The sequence below is a fragment of the Gopherus flavomarginatus genome, chromosome 9 (assembly GCF_025201925.1).
Source record: "Gopherus flavomarginatus isolate rGopFla2 chromosome 9, rGopFla2.mat.asm, whole genome shotgun sequence".
Lineage (NCBI taxonomy): Eukaryota > Metazoa > Chordata > Testudines > Testudinidae > Gopherus > Gopherus flavomarginatus.
The window spans coordinates 61,674,561-61,693,906 of record NC_066625.1 but is presented as its reverse complement, the minus strand read 5'-3'; the positions used below and the strand labels follow the sequence as shown (position 1 = coordinate 61,693,906).

The 19,346-nt window shown below is 40.0% G+C and overlaps 1 protein-coding gene across 9 annotated transcripts in view; it reads right to left on the bottom strand.

Annotated features, from left to right (window-relative positions):
* Positions 1-19,346, bottom strand: part of OTUD7A (OTU deubiquitinase 7A) — a 260,695-nt gene that overhangs the window by 184,967 nt on the left and 56,382 nt on the right. For 6 of the 9 annotated variants that reach the window (XM_050966987.1, XM_050966982.1, XM_050966983.1 and 3 more), the window contains one exon: positions 9,704-9,815. The gene's annotated coding sequence lies outside the window, so the exon portion shown is untranslated. Of the gene's footprint in view, positions 1-8,991; positions 9,061-9,703; positions 9,816-11,400; positions 11,484-12,613; positions 12,657-19,346 lie in introns of those variants that run through there. The other 3 variants (XM_050966986.1, XM_050966985.1, XM_050966984.1) reach the window with 3 other exon arrangements.

The following is a 19,346-nucleotide window of genomic DNA, read 5'->3' as shown; positions in this document are numbered from 1 at the left end:
ACAAACAAGTAATGCCATAGCAGAATGAAAGACCGATCGATCTATTTCAGAGTTTAACATAACAGGGCTATAGCAATGTCAAAATGCCTCTTGTTTAGACTTCTCAAAAGCTGGGAATTCCAGATCCCCTCATTTTCTGTCCTCCCACGTTTACCTTTTTAAAAGTGCCTTTCTTCACATAGTCTCCTGGTAGAGGGCTCTTTAAATGTGGAAGAGACAACCAGCTGCAGCTTTCAATTGATCTTTTAACATCATACTGCTACAGACAAACTCCATTCCAGCTAGTAAGCATGTTAGTTCCTTTTATATTGTTTTCTCCTATCTTTCCTTCCCCTGATTCCTTAAGAGATGGCATGTCCTCATCTTTCCTTAACCAAGGTCACAGTAAAGGGCTCAGTGGGGGGGTCCCTTTTTCCCCTGTTATGTTGTGTTTTGGTTCCAATATGATAACCTCATCCAATTTACAACAAAAATGACATTAAGGCAATAATTGATGCAAACAAGACAGTTGCCCCTTTGTACTGAAACTTTCTTTGTTGCTCTGGTATAGACCTTTGTCTTCATGGCAATTCCTCTCTATCACTGAACAATATTAGAGAAATTTGTGCTTGGAATTAAAGGAATATTACTCTGTCTCGAGAAGCTTGTTTTAATCAACAAAACTGTGTCATCAGGATATCTGTAAGCACACAATTTCCATTTTATTCTCAACTAAACATTGCTAAAATTCATTGTAGGCAAAACAAATATTGTTAAAGGCACTTTTTATGAAAACACTGCAGAGTGCTTTATGAAAAATATAAAAATTTCTAAACAAATAGCTTATAGCCCCCATAGCTGCAAATCTATGTAGAAAGTCTTTACATTTATTAATCAAAATATTGGGAAGGCTCATCAGTTTTGGCAAATACTGAATGGGACTAAATTTTGTAGCTTATCTGTCCATGGTTCACACATTCTTACACTGGCAGACTATATGAAAGTTACATACCCAAAACTACATTAATAGAATGTTAAATAAAGTCAACTACTCAAAAATTAGGAAATACCTGAATTCAGGTTGCTTATGCAACCTGAATTCAGCCCCTTCTACATGTGCATTATGACAGTCTTTAATTACATGATCAAACATTTTTTTCCATAGAATCCCAGCCTCATTCACTACACAGAACTAACAGCTATGCAATATTTTCTTTTTTTCTGCATTGTTCAGCGAGTGTCCCCATGCCTTATTTACTGCATATTATTCAAATTCTGCTCTGAAGTCAGGATTATTATTTTCCTCCTGGGCTTTTCCCTGGTGCTCATCACTATGGTCGCTGAGTGCCTCACAAATATTAATTAACTTATCTTCACAATACCCGTGAAGTCAGGATATGGCATTATTACCATTTTACAGATGGGGAGTTGAGGCAGAGAGAGAACAAGGACAAAAGTGTCCACTAATTTTGGGTGTCCAATTTGAGACACCTATGATACAATTTTTCAGAGTACTTAGCATTATATAACATTTCGTATGTTCAAAGCATGGCTCCCATTGACATCTGTTTCAGCTGTGAGTGCTCAGCACATCTGCACATCAGACCCCATGGTCTCAAGTCAGGCCCAAGAAAATGACGAACACACAGCTAGTGTCACCAGCGAAAACTTTAGAATAAGTGGCTTGCCTAGTATCATAAAGGGCTTATGTAGCAGGGGCAGAGATAGACTCCAATTCTCCAGGGCAGCATTCAACTGCCTGATCCTTTAGGCCATCATCTCTCTTCCTGCCTCAATTGCCTGCCTCATTCACTACACACTTTCCAGCTTCTGCAACAAATAAGGCAAGGGTCCTACAGACAACAACTTCCTTCATTATACAACCCTGATTCATCCCCAGAGAAGGCCCCTTGAAGTCAATGGCTCAACAATACTTTACATGAGATGAGGATTAGCACTACCACTCTTGTATGATTTGGTTTCCTGTTCTTACCAGGCCCGTTGCTATGAGTTTCTCTATTATGATCTCTTGCCTTTTGTTGAGTCAGCCCATTTGTTAACGTGCAGTAAGATTGCCACAGATTATGTAACTGAAAAAACTGAATCCAAAACAGAGCAGCACCAGCGACAGCTCAGCCGCTGCAGCAGTTGACCACTCCAGGGGGATGGGTGGCTTTACTAACTTATTTAGCAAACAGAATGTAGGAAGCCCCAATAAAGATTCATTTGATGAGTATCACTTTCACCCATCAGCTTTCTGTTGCCATCGGCGGTAGGCATGCTGTTAGTTTGTTAATAATTTTAGTCCATTTCCTTGCCTCGCTACACTTAATTGTTGTCAACTGGAAAACAAAATTAAATTCTTATTTTCTTTGTGAGGACCTTGTGCTTAACATTTCAAAGCTACTCAAATAACAGATGTTAATTTCTGGGTCTTTTTGTTTACAGTTACCCCTTGAGAATGAGGCAGGAAAGGCCCACATTTTTTTTCTAATATTTTTACCTCTCTGTCTAGGCTCTTTATAAGGGCAAGATGCTGAGTTCCAGAATTGATTTAGCTTCTGGTTTTGAATCTCAAGCATATTGAATGCCTGGGATGATGGATCGATGACCAGAGCACTGATCTGAAAATGTTTAACTGTCACCAAAAGTAGCACTGTGGATACAAGCACAAACCCTTAGCTCATTTGACTTTGTAGATCCATCTGCCACATTGCTCTAAAGGAAGAAGGCTGTAGCTCTGACTGGTACTGAGGTTGTTTTAAAATGATCTCACTGTGCTATTCTTGAGGTCACAGCTCTTTTTTGTTTGGGAACATCAGCAAATCGCATATCAAATACAAGCCAGTCAGAGCCCAGTTCTGTTTAGATTAAAAGAAAACAAACACTTATTGGAAATTACAAGAAAAGAAAGGAAACAGGAAGAAAAAGAAAGAAAGTTAATGCTTGTATCCCTTAACCTAGACACTACTTAAGAACCCTAAAATATAACATCATAAATCCAAGTTATAGGTCATAAGATGACAGTTGTTATACATACCACTGCAGAGATTTGTATGGCATGTGATGGCTTGTCAGAGATCCAGACCCTTTGGTAATCTCTTCAGAGAAAGTAGGGCCATGAGCCTAAAACTCCAATTCAGACATAGGCTGGTTTTCCTTAGGTTTGAAGGGGATACAAATTTCAGTACATACCAGAGCTGGATTACACATTCCGTGTCAATGGCGAAACTGAGCCCATCTTCCTAATTGAATAATCTATCCACTATATTTAGCCCCTTTCTGCTCATGGCACATCCACCAGCAGATCGTGACTATGTTATTCAAAGGATTTGGTGACATTTTTACACTTTTTAAAAACAAAAAGTAATGGATTTTTTTTAACTTCATGGACAAATGGTTCTCTGCCAGTATGCAATATTCGAGCTATGTTAGATAGCCGTAACCATCAAATAAGTAACGCTGCATTGTTTCTGCTCCTAGACTGGTTGAGTGCATATGCTATATGCTGAGTGCTTTGTCTGGTAACATACTGTTAATGTCTTTATAATATTCAGCCTAAATTTCACATACAGTTGGACCTAGTTATGGCCCCTGAGGCCATGAACAATTTCTCTATATTAAGTAACCTGCACCCCACTTTTGGCCTTCAAACAACCCCCACAACCTCTCCAAGCTCATAAAAAGCAAGGTCCACACACATCAGGACACATCAACTCAAAGTGGCACCAGACCCTGACAGAACAACAGTCACAAAACTGCAGACACATCTCCACTGCTACAATGATCAACACCCCCCACAACACAAGATCCATGGCTCCTACATATGCCTATCATAACGTGGTGTACCTCATCCAGTGCACTAAATGCCCAGTAAAAGTTATGTGGGTGAAACCAGACGGACAATCACAATGCTCTCAAATGAACTCACACAGGAAAATGAGAAAAGACAAAAACACCCTATCACCTGTGGGTGAACACTTGTCACAAAGTGATCACTGCATATCTGACAGGTCAGTCCTCATCCTCAAAAGAAACCTGCACAACACTTTCAAAAGATGAGCCTGGGAGCTTAAATTTGTAACTCTCCAAGACTCTAAAAACATAGACTGAACCAAGACATTGGATTTATGGCTGATTACAACAATTCATCACCCACTAACCACTCCCCTTTTTGTCCTCTGACTGCAGAGATGCTAACAGGCCATTCTACCTTGAATAGTTCCTTAGAATACGTCCCGGATCTGAAGAACTCTGTCTGGCTCAAAAGTTTGTCCCTCTCACCAACAGAAGTTTGTTCAATAAAAGCTATTATCTCACTCACCTTGTCCCTCTAATATCCTGGGACTGACACAGCTACAACACTGCCTCAGACATGTAAAGGAATAAGCCAATCTCAGATTTTATATATGCAAAAGTGCATGCAGAGGCATTTAGTGCTCACAGAATGACACACATACCTGCATTTGTATGTACAAAAGGAGTATTGAGTGCAACTCTGTGGGTGCAAACATCTGCACCTGCATTTTTGCAGGTGCAAAACCAGAGACCATAGTGGAAAATTTAGCCTGTTCACAGCATTATACATTGATGAAGAAAGGAATGTAGCTTTAATGCTTGCTATCATAAGGGAGCCTCATGAATGTCAAAGATGGGAGTTTATGAAGAACCTGATCAGATAATTACTTTTCACCCTCAGTGTAAGGTCTTGGTTTCAATCCTCTACCTTATAAAACTATTAAAACTTAGTTCTGACTTGAGTACAGTATATTAAGCCTTTATATTCACTTCATTTACCCACATTATGCAAACACTTACAATTATGCTTAAACCCTAAAAAATGGTGCTCTCAGAATCATGCATTCCATCTGATTCCTTTTCACCACTAATATTTCATTCATGACACATTTTATAGTCATATACAAAAGTCACGGAAAAAAATTGGTGCATCAATAATGTGGTTGAAGAGTTTTTTTGGGGGGAGGTGCAGGAAGGGGTAAGGGTTGTCTCCATTGCACTGCTGTGCCTCCATCACATCCTGCTGATCTGCCTGTCTGCCACAGAACTCAACTTACACTCCAGAAACAGCACCTACTGAGTGAACGCTCAGTGGGGGCTCTGCCTCTCAGAGCATCCATTGGCCTATGTACAGCACCATTACAACTGCCTCTCTGCAGAGGCTCACAAACACTTTGGAAAGCAATTTAATAATGATGAAGAGATAAGCAGAAGAAGGGACAACTAAGGGTTTGGGGGTGATCTGAGACCTTTGCATGCTAATATTCACAGTGGGACGTAAACCCAGGGATTAAGTGGGAAGAAATGGTGCACAGATCGGTCTTCTGAAGTAGTGAACATAAACCATAGTCAATGAGCTGTAAGACTTGAATTTCTGTGCAGAGGTCAAAGAATTATCATGGTTTGGTCTGTCTGTGAAGAGCACCAAATTAAAGGGAATTGCACTTGCCAATTCCAGGGGTGAATTTGACTTCAAAATTCAATCTTATCCTAAATTAGCATTAGCTGGTGGCCAAAAGGAAAAAAACACTGATATAAAAAGACCTAAGACAGCTAGTTGTGAATTGAAATTATGGCTTAGACTGATCTGTAAAAAAAAAACAATACAAACATTGTCTTACCTCCAAGATAAACAAATGAGACTGCTTTCAAACTGAAACAACAAATCACAACAAACCTACTTGTGGGAGGAACAAATCAAACATCTCCAGTGAGTCCCCATAAAGCAGCATTATGCTTTCAAAATTAGATTGGTGGCACTTTTATAGCACAGATAATATAGGGAAAAAAATCTCTGTTTAAAAATTCATTAAGTTTTCAGAGTGGTGATGGCTAGAAATGATCACATGCTGTTATTTCGATGGTATGGTACGTTCTCATATACTGTGATATCACTGCTTATACTTAGATTTATAGTTATACCCTTGAAAGTGAAGTTGTATTCATATAAGAAAAGATACATCTTCTGGAAATTCAGACAATGCAATTACTTGTTTCTCTGTATTTAATATCCAGTACATTGAAGGAATAAACTTAATTCATATTAAATATTTTTAACTTTCAATACACAAAATCAAGATCTCTGCAAATGATTTTATTCAGATCGACTCCGTGACATGAGATAATAATTAAAAAGTGACTCAAAATGCAGGGTACCCAAGCTCTTGGGGTAAGTATTGGGGTTTCTTTATGCAATATCCTGCATCAGGCTGAAAAACTTGGTTAGGCTATGCACTAACGCAATCTTGTTAGCCCTTGGATAGTTAGGCCTGCTCTGTTCTTCAACACTGCAAGGGGCCAAGTCAGTGACGGCTGGGAAGGTTGTTGCATGCTCCCTTTCACTACAGTAAGTTTGTGTCACCCGTTAGGTGGGACCTTGTTTTGTTGTCTGAAGTTATAATAAAGCTTCAGCCACTTGGCAAAATCTGTTGCTTCCATCCATTATCACTGCCATTCGCCATTTATTTACAGTGATGTCAAACACAGTAAGAGGTTGTCATGAGGAGGCATAAAGAATTTGAGTGACTAAGCAAAAAGCAAAGCATCCCATGACACAATGGAAAGCTGTCTCTGAAATCCAAAACTCATTACCACAACACACACCTCTGTATCACCTAGGGCTGGTTAACCTTTCCAGACTCAGGATATAAAGCTCTGTTGCTGTGAGGTTAAATTTCCAAGCTGATCGGTTAAACCCTATTTAAACTCAACTCTTTTTTGTAAGGCTGTAAATGAAACAGCTAAAGTTAAGGCAAGGACATACCAGTATGCATTGCCTGAACTGAACAAACTGCTAACCTTGATCTGTACATCACTGACGGCGATTAATCTGATCTGATGCAGGGCAGGGGAGTGAGAAAGAGAAAGTGCGCACATATTACATCTGAGGTCTGTTTGAATGTAGTGCATGCATGCTGCATAGAGAAACATATTCTTAGTCCAAGAGTCCTAGGTTCTGGAAGGAGAGAGGCAAAGAGTTCGCACAAGAAGAAAGGAAGTTAAGTGAGACTGAGAATAAATCCCCTCAACCTATTTATTTATTTACTTTGATTTACAATTATATGTCTCCATGCACAGACTCTAAGTCAGAGGTTCTCAAACTGAGGGCACAGGCCCTCTGGGGAGGGCATGGAATGTATTGGGGGAAGTTGTGACATTTTGCCCACAGCAATGAATAACAAAGATGACTCCTCCAGACATATCAGGTCCTCAGATGGTGCTGTGCCTTTGACCCTAGATGGCGCTGTGCATAAGAACATAAGTACTGCCATACCGGGTCAGACCAAAGGTCCATCTAGCCCAGTATCCTCTCCACCGACAGTGGCCAACACCAGGTGCCCCAGAGGGAGTGAACCTAACAGGTAATGATCAAGTGATCTCTCTCCTGCCATCCATCTCCATCCTCTGACAAGCAGAGGCTAGGGACACCTTTCCTTACCCATCCTGGCTAATAGCCATTTATGGACTTAACCACCATGAATTTATCCAGTTCCCTTTTAAATGTTGTTATAGTCCTAGCCTTCACAACCTCCTCAGGTAAGGAGTTCCACAAGTTGACTGTGCGCTGCATGAAGAAAAACTTCCTTTTATTTGTTTTAAACCTGCTGCCTATTAATTTCATTTGGTGACTCCTAGTTCTTGTATTATGAGAATAAGTAAATAACTTTTCCTTATCCACTTTCTCCACATCACTCATGATTTTATATACCTCTATCATATCCCCCCTTAGTCTCCTCTTTTCCAAGCTGAAGAGTCCTAGCCTCTTTAATCTCTCCTCATATGGGACCCTCTCCAAACCCCTAATCATTTTAGTTGTTCTTTTCTGAACCTTTTCTAGTGCCAGTATACCTTTTTTAAGATGAGGAGACCACATCTGTACGCAGTATTCGAGATGTGAGCATACCATCAATTTACATAAGGGCAATAATATATTCTCAGTCTTATTCTCTATCCCCTTTTTAATAATCTCTAACATCCTGTTTGCTTTTTTTTACTGCCTCTGCACACTGTGTGGACATCTTCAGAGAACTATCCACGATGACTCCAAGATCTTTTTCCTGACTGGTTGTAGCTAAATTAGCCCCCATCATATTGCATGTATAGTTGGGGTTATTTTTTCCAATGTGCATTACTTTATGTTTATCCACATTAAATTTCATTTGCTATTTTGTTGCCCAGTCACTTAGTTTTGTGAGATCTTTTTGAAGTTCTTCACAGTCTGCTTTGGTCAAACTATCTTGAGCAGTTTAGTATCATCTGCAAACTTTGCCACCTCACTGTTTACCCCTTTCTCCAGATTATTTATGACAGATTTCTGTTAAGGTTGCATAGCATCATATAAAGTCATTGCCATCTGTATGTCAAGCCATTTGCCTCAACGCGGTGTGCACATTTAATTGTGAGCATCAACCATAATCTCAGTTTTGCTTTTACTCTGATTATAATGGACCATTGGCTCTGTTCGAATTGACACGTTACTGTTTTTAATATTTAGTGAGAGTTGAATGTTGTTCTAATTGGTATATGTACTTGTGGGGAGGAGGGGCGTAAACTACTACAGACACAAAGAAGAAGGGGAGCACGATCAAGTAAATTTGAGAACCACTGCTCAGTACATGGTCAATTATTTAAAATTACAAAAATCAAAACTGCAACATAATCAGCTCACCTCGTCCACCTAGCTGGGGAACATACTAAAACACTAGTACTCCCAGACATTGGCCTACAGCTTAATCTTACTTCAAAGGCCAATTGAAATAATTCAACTTTACAGCTTGCCCTGAAATTTGGCAAACCCAAGCTAGTTTGGACCGGGGTTGGGGCCCAACCCTCAGCTCTATGGAGAGTGCCCTGCCAGGCGGTACGTGCTATATTGTAGTTTACATTTCACTGCTGATGTAGCTTTGTAAAAAAGAATATCATATAAAGCACTTTTCATAAGTGAGTTTATTATATAGGTCTCGGTACTTTACACATATATGGAAGCAATCTCACCTCCATCTCCATATTGACAAAGATCCTCAGACACAGCACAACTGGTACGGTTTTCACTGCACAGGGGCACTAGGCAGACAGAGGAAGGGGAGGCAGGATTAGAGAAGATTGCATAGGGGTCTGCTTGGGGGGCTCCATGCACTTCACCAAGTGGGGTTTGGGGTGGCAGGGCCAAGATGGGGGAGGAGAGGAACAAATGTGCAGCCAGTAAATCGCTAATGAGAGCAGAATTCAGGAGCAACTGTTGCATAAGGGTTGTTGTGGTGCCCACTTTGGGGCTTGGAGAAGGAATCCTCTCTAGCGGCACTCCCTTGCACTACACCTGCTGACTCAGGGTTGGCATGGGAAGAATATTTGTCCTATATTATCTTTCACCAGAAGACTGTAAAACTTTTTACAGTTAATTGAACCCCCTGTCCAATAGGTATTAAGTCCATTTTCAATATGGGTAAACTGAGGCACAGAACTCAAATTGACTTGCCTGAGGTAATACAGCAACCCAGTAGCAGAGTTAAGCACAGAATCCAAGACACCTACCTCTGCAGCTTCTTCAGAGTCTCTGAAAAACCTTTCCTGTCTAGAACTCTAAAACATACAGGGGGATAAATCTCTTCAGACCCCCACTCACACACACACTCACTCACCATATTCATTAATACATTTCAGAAATGGAGTATGGGGCGGGGGGAACACAGTAGCCACAGATACTCACTTTTCCAGTTGTTTCCAACAGCAATAATGTTTCCAGATTTATGTTGTCACATTGCTTAGTATCAGGCTTCTAGAAGCTGCAGAAATAGTTCCAGTCCTGTCTACCCTGTAAACTAGATAACAAGAGAGTATTGGAACAGTTGCCTTTCCTTCAAATCAATCAAAGGGCACATATAAGGGGAGAGAGATATTGCTATAAAATCATCTGCAACTTCATTACTAACCAGGCTACTGTAGCTCTGCTGTGCTGTATTGGCAGAAACAGCTTCCAGTTAAAAATATTTGCAAATGCACAAACAAAATTATTGAAGTCAAATAATTTGCATTTTTATATATTTTTGAGGATTTTTTTAATAACACAAATTAGTAAATAATACAAGGCTGTTGATTTTCTTGGCACTGAGAGATCCAAATTTAAATTGTGTGCATGGTTTTTTACAAGGTGGAAAAGGCAGAGATCTGAATCAATCCCCAAAAATAGACCTTGGGCTACATGACAAATCTATACACCTGTTTTGAAACACCATACAAAGCAGCAGGGCTCATATAGCAAGAAAATGTCTTGGGAGAAAGCCATAAATTGTATTTTCACATAGATACTCTACTATAACTAATTACATCTCTGTTTAACTTTAGAGAGAATATTTTCACTACCTCCCATTTATTGAAAAGAAAATGGTATTTTATTAGTTTTTTGACTGAGCTGTCTGACTTTGACTATTAGCTCATTAAAAGCTCATTTTGCAGTACTAGCTTTCATTAAATGAATAAATTCCAGGAGAAAAAAAATGCAGAATTTTAATACAAGAAGAATCACGACACGATAATTCTCTTTACCTCTGTAAAGTTAATTACAAGATGTCCCTACACAACTTAAAAAAGAAAATCTCCTGTAACAAATGGAAAAGTATAGATTAAAACAGGGGTAGGCAACCTACGGTACGTGTGCCAAAAGCAGCACGTGAGCAGATTTTCAGTGGCACTCACATTGCCCGGGTCCCGACCACCAGTCCCAGGGGCTCTGCATTTTAATTTAATTTTAAATGAAGCTTCTTAAACATATTAAAAACCTTATTTACTTTACATACAACAATAGTTTAGTTACATATTATAAACTTATAGAAAGAGACCTTCTAAAAACGTTCAAATGTATTACTGGCACGTGAAACGTTAAATTTGAGTGACTAAATGAAGACTCGGCACACCACTGCTGAAAGGTTGCTGACCCCTGGATTAAAACATCCTAACATTAACTAAACATTATCATTAAACTCAAATACCAATCTTTTCATGGCTATTTTGAAAATAACTAACGTGTAACTGAATATTGGAGTACTGGCTTTTACTAGTGTGACAATTAACTGTTTATCCAAGTATCAAAAATGTGTTATACTAGAAGGCTGAAGGGAAAACATTTCATTCTGAGTGCAGCTCTTTATATTCTCTTCTCTCAAGTCATCGCCATTACAGGTAAGTTATATTAAAATACAACTTTTGTAGACAATGGAGAATCAATAGATGAATTAATGAATGTGTCAAAATAATTTTTAATTGACTTAGTAGTTAATATGAGAAAAGGTCATTTTTCGAAACCTCAAGTCCTTATTCATATAGGGCTTGATCTTACAAAGAATTAAGCATATATGAGTATCCTCACTGACTTCATTGGGACTGTTCACATGAGTAAAAGTTACTCACATGCTTAAGTCTTTATGGGATCAGGCTCTTAGAATATATAGACTGAAATCCTAACTCTTCAATGTGGCCAGGATTTCACCCATGTAATGCTTTCAAAACTTCAATTTCTGATAAGTAAATAAGTAAAAAGAAACAAATTCAGGAGAGACCAACCAACAATAGTTTGAGCTATTGCTGTTGATAAGAAGGCTAAAATCATCAGTTTTGTTCATTCCACCTTTTTTTCCCCCCCAAAGAGGATACTGTTTATCTTTTAGAACACCTGAAAAGTAACCTTAATTTTAATTTAAAATGTTCTGGTAATCCACATTTACTCTAGCAAGTGCAGAATACAATTAATAGATCTTGCATATGATTCAAAATACAGGTCTCTGACTTTTCCTCTTCTGACATTTCCACAGTATTTCCATATCAGACAGATTTGAATCTTCAACTACTTGGTTTAATGAAAGTTTCTCAAGCTTAACTGTCTAAGACATTACATCATCTGGACATATTGTCTTATATCTTATGTTAATTCCAGCTCACCTACAGTCATTTAGCTTTATTGAGCAGAGGAAATATGAATTTTTTTTTGCAATAGCAACAACCAAATTATAGCATGTTTATACAACTCCAGACACTTAACGTTTTCATACTGAATAGATCTGCAATGTTTTATTAATTTTTAAAAAGCCTTGTTTTGAATTTTTATACAATTTCAAAAACTTAGGATACTGACAAAAAACTGCAACATGAAGAGACACATTCCCTGGAGGTCTTTAAGATATCAGACAACAGAGAGTGTTTGGATATGCGCACAAGTGTGGGCGTGCACACACACACTTACTTAAAGGAAGAAAGACTTAAACAATATTTTTTGCTACAGAACTGCACACATTAGCAGAGGAAAGAAAATTAATGAATTGATGCTGTCTGAACTCAGGTGACACTATTTTAAAAGAATATTAAACAAAAACAATGGAAATTATTCTTTGCCCTTGCTCTGATTTTGCAGACTATAGTTTGACTTGATTTGACAGCAAAAGTCTAGCTACCGTTTCATTGCCAGGCTTCATTCCAACACTAGATCAACTTGCCACATACAGTTCCATCGTCAAAAATAATAAAATATCAGTTTAAAGCAATAAATCACACTGCATGAAGCTAAAATACCCTAAATACAAAAACCCCAGTCAAATCAGCACACACTGATTAACAAGGAGTACCTTACCATACAACAAAGCTCTTGATCACGAGCATGATGGGATCTTTCAGGATTAGCACAGGATGTGGAGATGGAACATCATCATGGAGCCCTCTCTGAAAATTCACAGCATAAATCCAGGTCTCTTATTGATTTTAGATTTTCCCCCAGAGACTCATTTGTTTTGAAATCTCACTTTGCTAAATGAAGCACGTTGCCACTCTCCTGATAATGTTACAAAATCCATTTGGCGGTACGCGAGATTTCTCTGTGAACACTGGGAACCTTCTGTTGTTTTAAAAGATCACAGAACCTTTGTTCCCACTTGACCAACTCCTTATAAGCGAGTGTTTCAGACAAAAAAGAGGAGGTTTACAAGCTGCCTCCTCAGAATGCTATAATTGAGCCATGTACCGCAACTTCAATTAACTGCACTGCACTTAACCAGTCCATCTATGTGTCTTACGGGTAGCTTCTTGGGGGTGGAAGAGTGAGTGGGAAAAGGGATGGATAGACTCAAACAGAGATTCTGAAACATTCTGAAGCCTGCGCTTAGCTGGCTGATCAGCTATGTATCGTGAAATGCCAGCAGAGCAATCTGACCTCTGTAGAAGAAGAGAGGACATTAAGGAAAGGAAACATGACCAGAGGAAATTTTTTGTATGACTTAATAGCTGGGAAAAAATGAATATTTTGCAACATACAGCTCAATACTTTCAAAATAACCTTTCTATGAAACAGAAAAATATATAATCTAAGGGGTTTTTCTTAAAAAATAAGAACTCAATCTGCTAGTTATCTGCAGACAAAAAAATTCAACTGTCTTTCCTGTTTTTCTGAGATGCATTAAGTGGAAAATGTGATGATTATATGATGAGTTGTCACTCAGCTACAACCCACTCCTATTACTCAGTACATCTGCTTTAAATATTCAGTCAGCTCAGCTTCCTTTTATATTCATTACTTTCAAGCATTCTCAATTGTCCCTTATCACATAGAACAGGTTCTGCCCTCACTGGCCTACACTGATTTGTCCCCTTATTGTTTTGTTGTAAACGAGGAGTGAATAAGGAAGAGAATGGGAAACCTATTTCATCATCATTTGGATTTCCGCATTATATATATTTTTGCTGTGGCCTTCCTTTTGATCTGCAAAATACTAAGGGTGTGTGGTATAGTGCTGCATGTCACATATTGAAAGTGACTGTACTTTGTGCAAAATAGGAAAAAAACCAACAACTTTTCCTTATCTGCTTTCAGCAGGCAGATTAAAAAGATTTAAGATATAAAACGTATTTCCTTCATCTGTGGTTCCAAGCCCACATATAACTTGGTTGATCAACTTCTTTACAGCTTAAATATCTTAATACCTTGAGAAAACTTCCTGGTCCCACTGTTATCTGATACCTGCTTGCCAAAGGCAGGTTTCATTGTCTCCCTAGGCACCTGAGCAGGTAGGGGTTAGATCTTCCTAATTCAGACGGCTTAATTAAAAGAAAGTTGATGTGTCCCAAGGACAAGTTCTCAAGTTGTTTGTGGATTCTCCAACTTTATTTGAATTTAAACCATCAGCTGATCTGGGTAAACCACACAGCATAGCTACCGGCAGTGTCATTCCACTGTGGATATTCAGCCAGCCACAATGGCCTCAGAGACAATTTTGTTTGTTTATTTTTAAAGTGGAATGGAATTTAAACTACTCCTCTCCACACCACGCAACCTACTGAGAAACAGGGCCTGGATGCCAGACTCCTTGTCTCCCCTACTCCCTGTAGAAGAACTGAGATGAGGAGAGATTCAAGCTGCAGCAAATATTGAAGTTCGCCCTTCACCATGCTATGCCAATGCACAGGACCATTGCCTAAGCAGCCCTCCAACTCTCTCTCAGTTCAACTTTTGCTACACTGCAGTCCACACAGCTAAACCTTCACAAGTTTCAGCAATTTTGCTCTACGAACCCAGGAACTAGACTTCCTGGTTGCCAAGAAGCAATTAAAAGATCCACACACCTGTTTGCCAATTCTGCCTATCCAGAAAAAATCCATTCCATGTCCCAACAGGGTGACTGGCCAAGAAGTTAACACACTGGGCAATCCAGCATACCTAACTTAAGGATGAGGCTGAGTAAGTGTACCAAATACTGGCTGCCCATACCAGGAAGCCTCCCTTATACTCTTCCCACATCTTTCCCACTGAGATCCCAAAAGATTAGGGTGACCAGATGTCCCGATTTTATAGGGACAGTCCCGATTTTTGGGTATTTTTCTTATATAGACTCCTATCACCCCCCAGTCCCTGTCCCGATTTTTCACAATTGCTGTCTGAGTATCCGGGTATCCTACAAAAGATAGACTTATGTCATGTAACCAACAGTAATGTGGGTGGGGAACAGGGAGAGAGATTCAACCCTGCCTCCCCATACACAACACGCACAACCTCTTACCTGTGTCTCCTTCCCCAGTGCAAGCACCAGGATAGCCCAATCCCCTGGATAGGGGCTAAGGCAGGAAATGGTACAATGAGCCACTCAGAGGAACTCCAGCTGCTTCCAAGAATGCCTCCCTATCCCCAAACCTAGCAGGGGTGGATGGAGTCTCTGTTTCCCTCAACCCAGCCAAAACCCCACACCCTGTTGAGCAGGATGAGTATTTTATCATCACAGAACACTGGCCAGTTTGTGCACTGTTGATTTCATAAGCAAGATGTACATGAAATGATTAAAGGAAAATGGTGGTCAGATTTTAAAATAGGTGATAAAAATCCTCATGCTCAATAGAACCACATTGTTGCATAAATATATTCTAATTAGATTATATATTTACTTGAATTGCATCGGCAGTCAAGCAAGTTTGTCACCAGTGAATAATATATTATTGAGTCTTCTACAGTCAGTCACTCAAGTTCTTTTGTGGACCCAAAATATATCAATGTGTGTCTGTAGCCAGAGCCAAAGTATCCAAATAATTTGCATTGAACCAGAAACAAGATCTAGGATTTAAATCAGTCAACCTGAGAAAACTGTCCTTAACGTCTTCAATTTATTTAATACAATACCCAATGGATCACCAATAACATTTGAAAGCATGCAGTAAAAAGGCTATGCTATAACAACAAAATGGTAGTTTAGCATTAGGAGATATATTTTTAAGGGTATGTTGTCAGTAGCATCTAGGTGTCTTACTGGATGCTTATTGGGGTGACAGGTTTGCTATCTACTATCAGCCATGGGGTCTTTACTTCCACTTCTGTGCAGTTAATTAGAGGTTTACTTCCCATTAGTGTTACAGGGAAATTTCTGCCTAAATTCCCTGTCCATTAAGGGGGAAATAGTTACTTCTTTTAATGGCCACTGGAGCAGACAATATGGTTTCTCCAGAAAGTTACTAATTATTTGAGATTTTGGACAAATTAGACATCAGGTGGAAAGTGACCTATTCTCGTGGTTTCTGGAACCCTTCTAAGTTTGTATCAAACAAAGATTCAAGAGAGCATACAGCCCTTGAAGTTCAAAAAGGTTCTGGTTTTGAATAATCTGATTTGACCCTGTGATCAACAAACTGAGAACCCATAGGAAGATTCACCCCAGTTGTTGGAAACTGCCAGGGGACTGTGGCCATATTTGAGAACACAATGTGATCTACGCTCCCTGGAACCTGGCCCAACTAACCCCAGACAGCACTGATTCATCTTTATTTTACTAGACACCAGGGCCGGTGCAAGGATGTTTCATGCCCTAGGTGAAACTTCCACCTTGCACCCTCCCCACCCCCGCCCTGAGATGCCCCCCTTGTGGCAGCTCCCCACCCCGAGGCACGCCCTCCACCCCAGCTCACCCCTGCTCTGCGCACGAGCACAGACGCCCTGAGCATGCCGTCGCTGCTTCACTTCTGCCACCTCCCAGGCTTGCGGCAACTAAGCTGACTGGCGCCACAAGCCTGGAAGGCGGGAGAAGTGAAGCAGCCACAGCATGCTCGGGGAGGAGGCGGGGCAGGGGTGAGCTGGGGCGGGGAGTTCCCCTGCATGCCGCCCCTCCCCTTACTTGCTGCAGGCGGCCCTACCCGCGCTCCCTGCCCAGCTCCCTCCGCCTAAATGCCGGCGGCGACTGGGGCGGCCGAAGATCCGGCAGCGACGGTCACTGAAGAAAATGGCGCTCCCCAAATGCCAGCACCCTAGGTGACCGCCTAGGTCGCCTAAATGGTTGCACTGGCCCTGCTAGACACCACTAGCTACAGGGATGCATAAACCCAGAGTTTGCTGGAACCACATGTGAAACCCTGACTTTCCTCTGAGCTACGGTGGAGGTGTATGCAGGTTAGAGTTAATGTGCAAGACAGGAAGGTTACCATGATAGTTTCCACTGAATAGAATGGAGATATTGCTGCAAACATCTCTCTATACTGGAGAGCTTGTTATAATTCTAATAACCACCATGTAGTCATGGTACTTGGTAACTACTGAATAGCTTGTACTATTAACTCAATTAAAGCTCAGCCATGCAATTAGGAATGCTGTACAGGTGCTGTAACAACAACTTTTTTTGTATTTCTGTTGACTGGTAGCAAAATGGTATACCGTACATCCCTCATTATGGGCCACTGCAGATGTCTTATTTGCGTCAATAGGGGGATTTGCTTGAAGAAAGACTTTAGGTGAGATTCATTCAAATTTTCATATAACTTGACCATAGCAAGAGGTTCAGCAGAAGAAGAATTACAATCTGTTCACTGCAATCTGTTCAGTGCATTGAAATAATGTGAAACTTCCACTCTTCCTGTCTATGAATGGTTTCACAGTAGCAAAGTACTGTATGAGCAAGTTCCTTCTGTACACACAAAAGAGACCGATGCAGAAGAGGAACTGATCCTTTCCGCTCCCAGGTTCAAGTTGTACTTTAATAAAGTGTTCAAATGTGGCAGCAGGTTGCACCCAGACAGAGGACAGGCTATCATCATACCATGTGTATGTCCTATGTATTCAACCCTGAGCTCACTGAAATAAATGCCAAACTACTACTGAGTCCAATGGTGCATCTATGCTGTAGCAATAAGAATGCCAGAAAATTAATATTTTTGCATTTTAGTCAAGATGAGCTAAACTTAATTGATGTCAGCTTTTGCTAACAAGCATGATTTCTCTGGTAGTCCAAGAGGGGAGCAAAGCCAATTATTTTGGTATTAATTGTTGCTGTAATGAAGCCTTGCATCCCTTGGGCCACTTGTCTCTCCCTATACCCACAATGACATCAGGGAAGGGAACTGACAATTCCCTCATCTTCGAGTGGGTGCTAACGCACATTCTTCCTACTGTCTCTGCCTTCTTCAGTGTCAGAAGTCAGTTTGCATTTCAGTGGGACACCTGGCAACAGTCATCCCCAAGCTAACTGTCTATACAATCAATACTGTACAGTAACTCCTCACTTAACGTTGTAGTTATGTTCCTGAAAAATGCAACTTTAAGCGAAACAATGTTAAGCGAATCCGATTTCCCCATAAGAATTAATGTAAATTTGGGGGTTAGGTTCCAGGGAAATTTTTTTCACCAGACAAAAGACATATATACACACACACACACACGTATGTGTGTATATTATATATATATACACACACACACACACACACACACACACACACACACACACAGAGTATAAGATTTAAATAAAATTTAATATTAGTACACAGTGATGATAATTGTTAAGCTTGGTTGAGGTGGAGGAGTCAGAGGGTGGGATATTTCTCTTACTGCTAAATGAACAACTAGCAATTGGCTGAGCCCTCAAGGGTTAACTCTCTCACTCTTCAAGGCAGCAGGAATGGAGGGAGATATGCGCATTTCCCTTAAGTACACTGCTTTGTTAATCAGAGCAGAAAGAGAAAGAGTATTATATATATACACATGGAGACAGAAAACTGGAAGAGACCAAAACAAAAGATTCTGACATCTTTACTCACATTAAGCAATTTCTCCAGGATTAGTCCCATTGATTCATGTCACTATCACTTGTCCTATTAATAATGTATTTTAAAATAGTACCTGAGCCCCAAACACTTTGCCACATGACCAGGATTATTCTTATTGCCAGTTGCACTCAAAATCTGTTGCCTGGACATGAATATTGCAGAACTATTGCCAGCTGAATGGACTGTGCACAAAAGTAATTGTTAAAACATGAGATTATTGCAGAGCAGTTACTTAAAATCCATATCCATGTAATTTATGTCACTTAAGTACTGCTTTCATATGCCGTGTACTTTATTTGGCAAAGCAATAACCTGGAAATAGTTATGTAACTGAAAGTCACTCTAGTGAACTGTAGCTAAGTTTCAGAGTAGCAGCTGTGTTAGTCTGTATCCGCAAAAAGAACAGGAGTACTTGTGGCACGTTAGACTCTAAGGTCCCACACAAGTACTCCTGTTCTTTTTGTAACCAAGTTAGCTCATTGGATACCCTGTAGAAGGGCAGATCACATAGTATATAATCATTTGTTCAAAGTTTTAAAAATCTCATTTAAAGTATTCTGTCCTGCTGTACATCAGAACAAGTGTGGGCCACCATTAGAGGTCTATTAGGTTTTTAGCCTATCCAAGATACAGTACAAGGGCATATATTTGCTTTCTTAATGGTAGGTATGTAAATTTGTCTTGCTGACAGCATTAAGGTGACCAGATAGCAAGTGTGAAAAATCCCTACGGAGGTGGAGAGTAATAGGCCTCTATATAAGAAAAAGCCCGAAATATCAGGACTGTCCCTATAAAATCGGGAC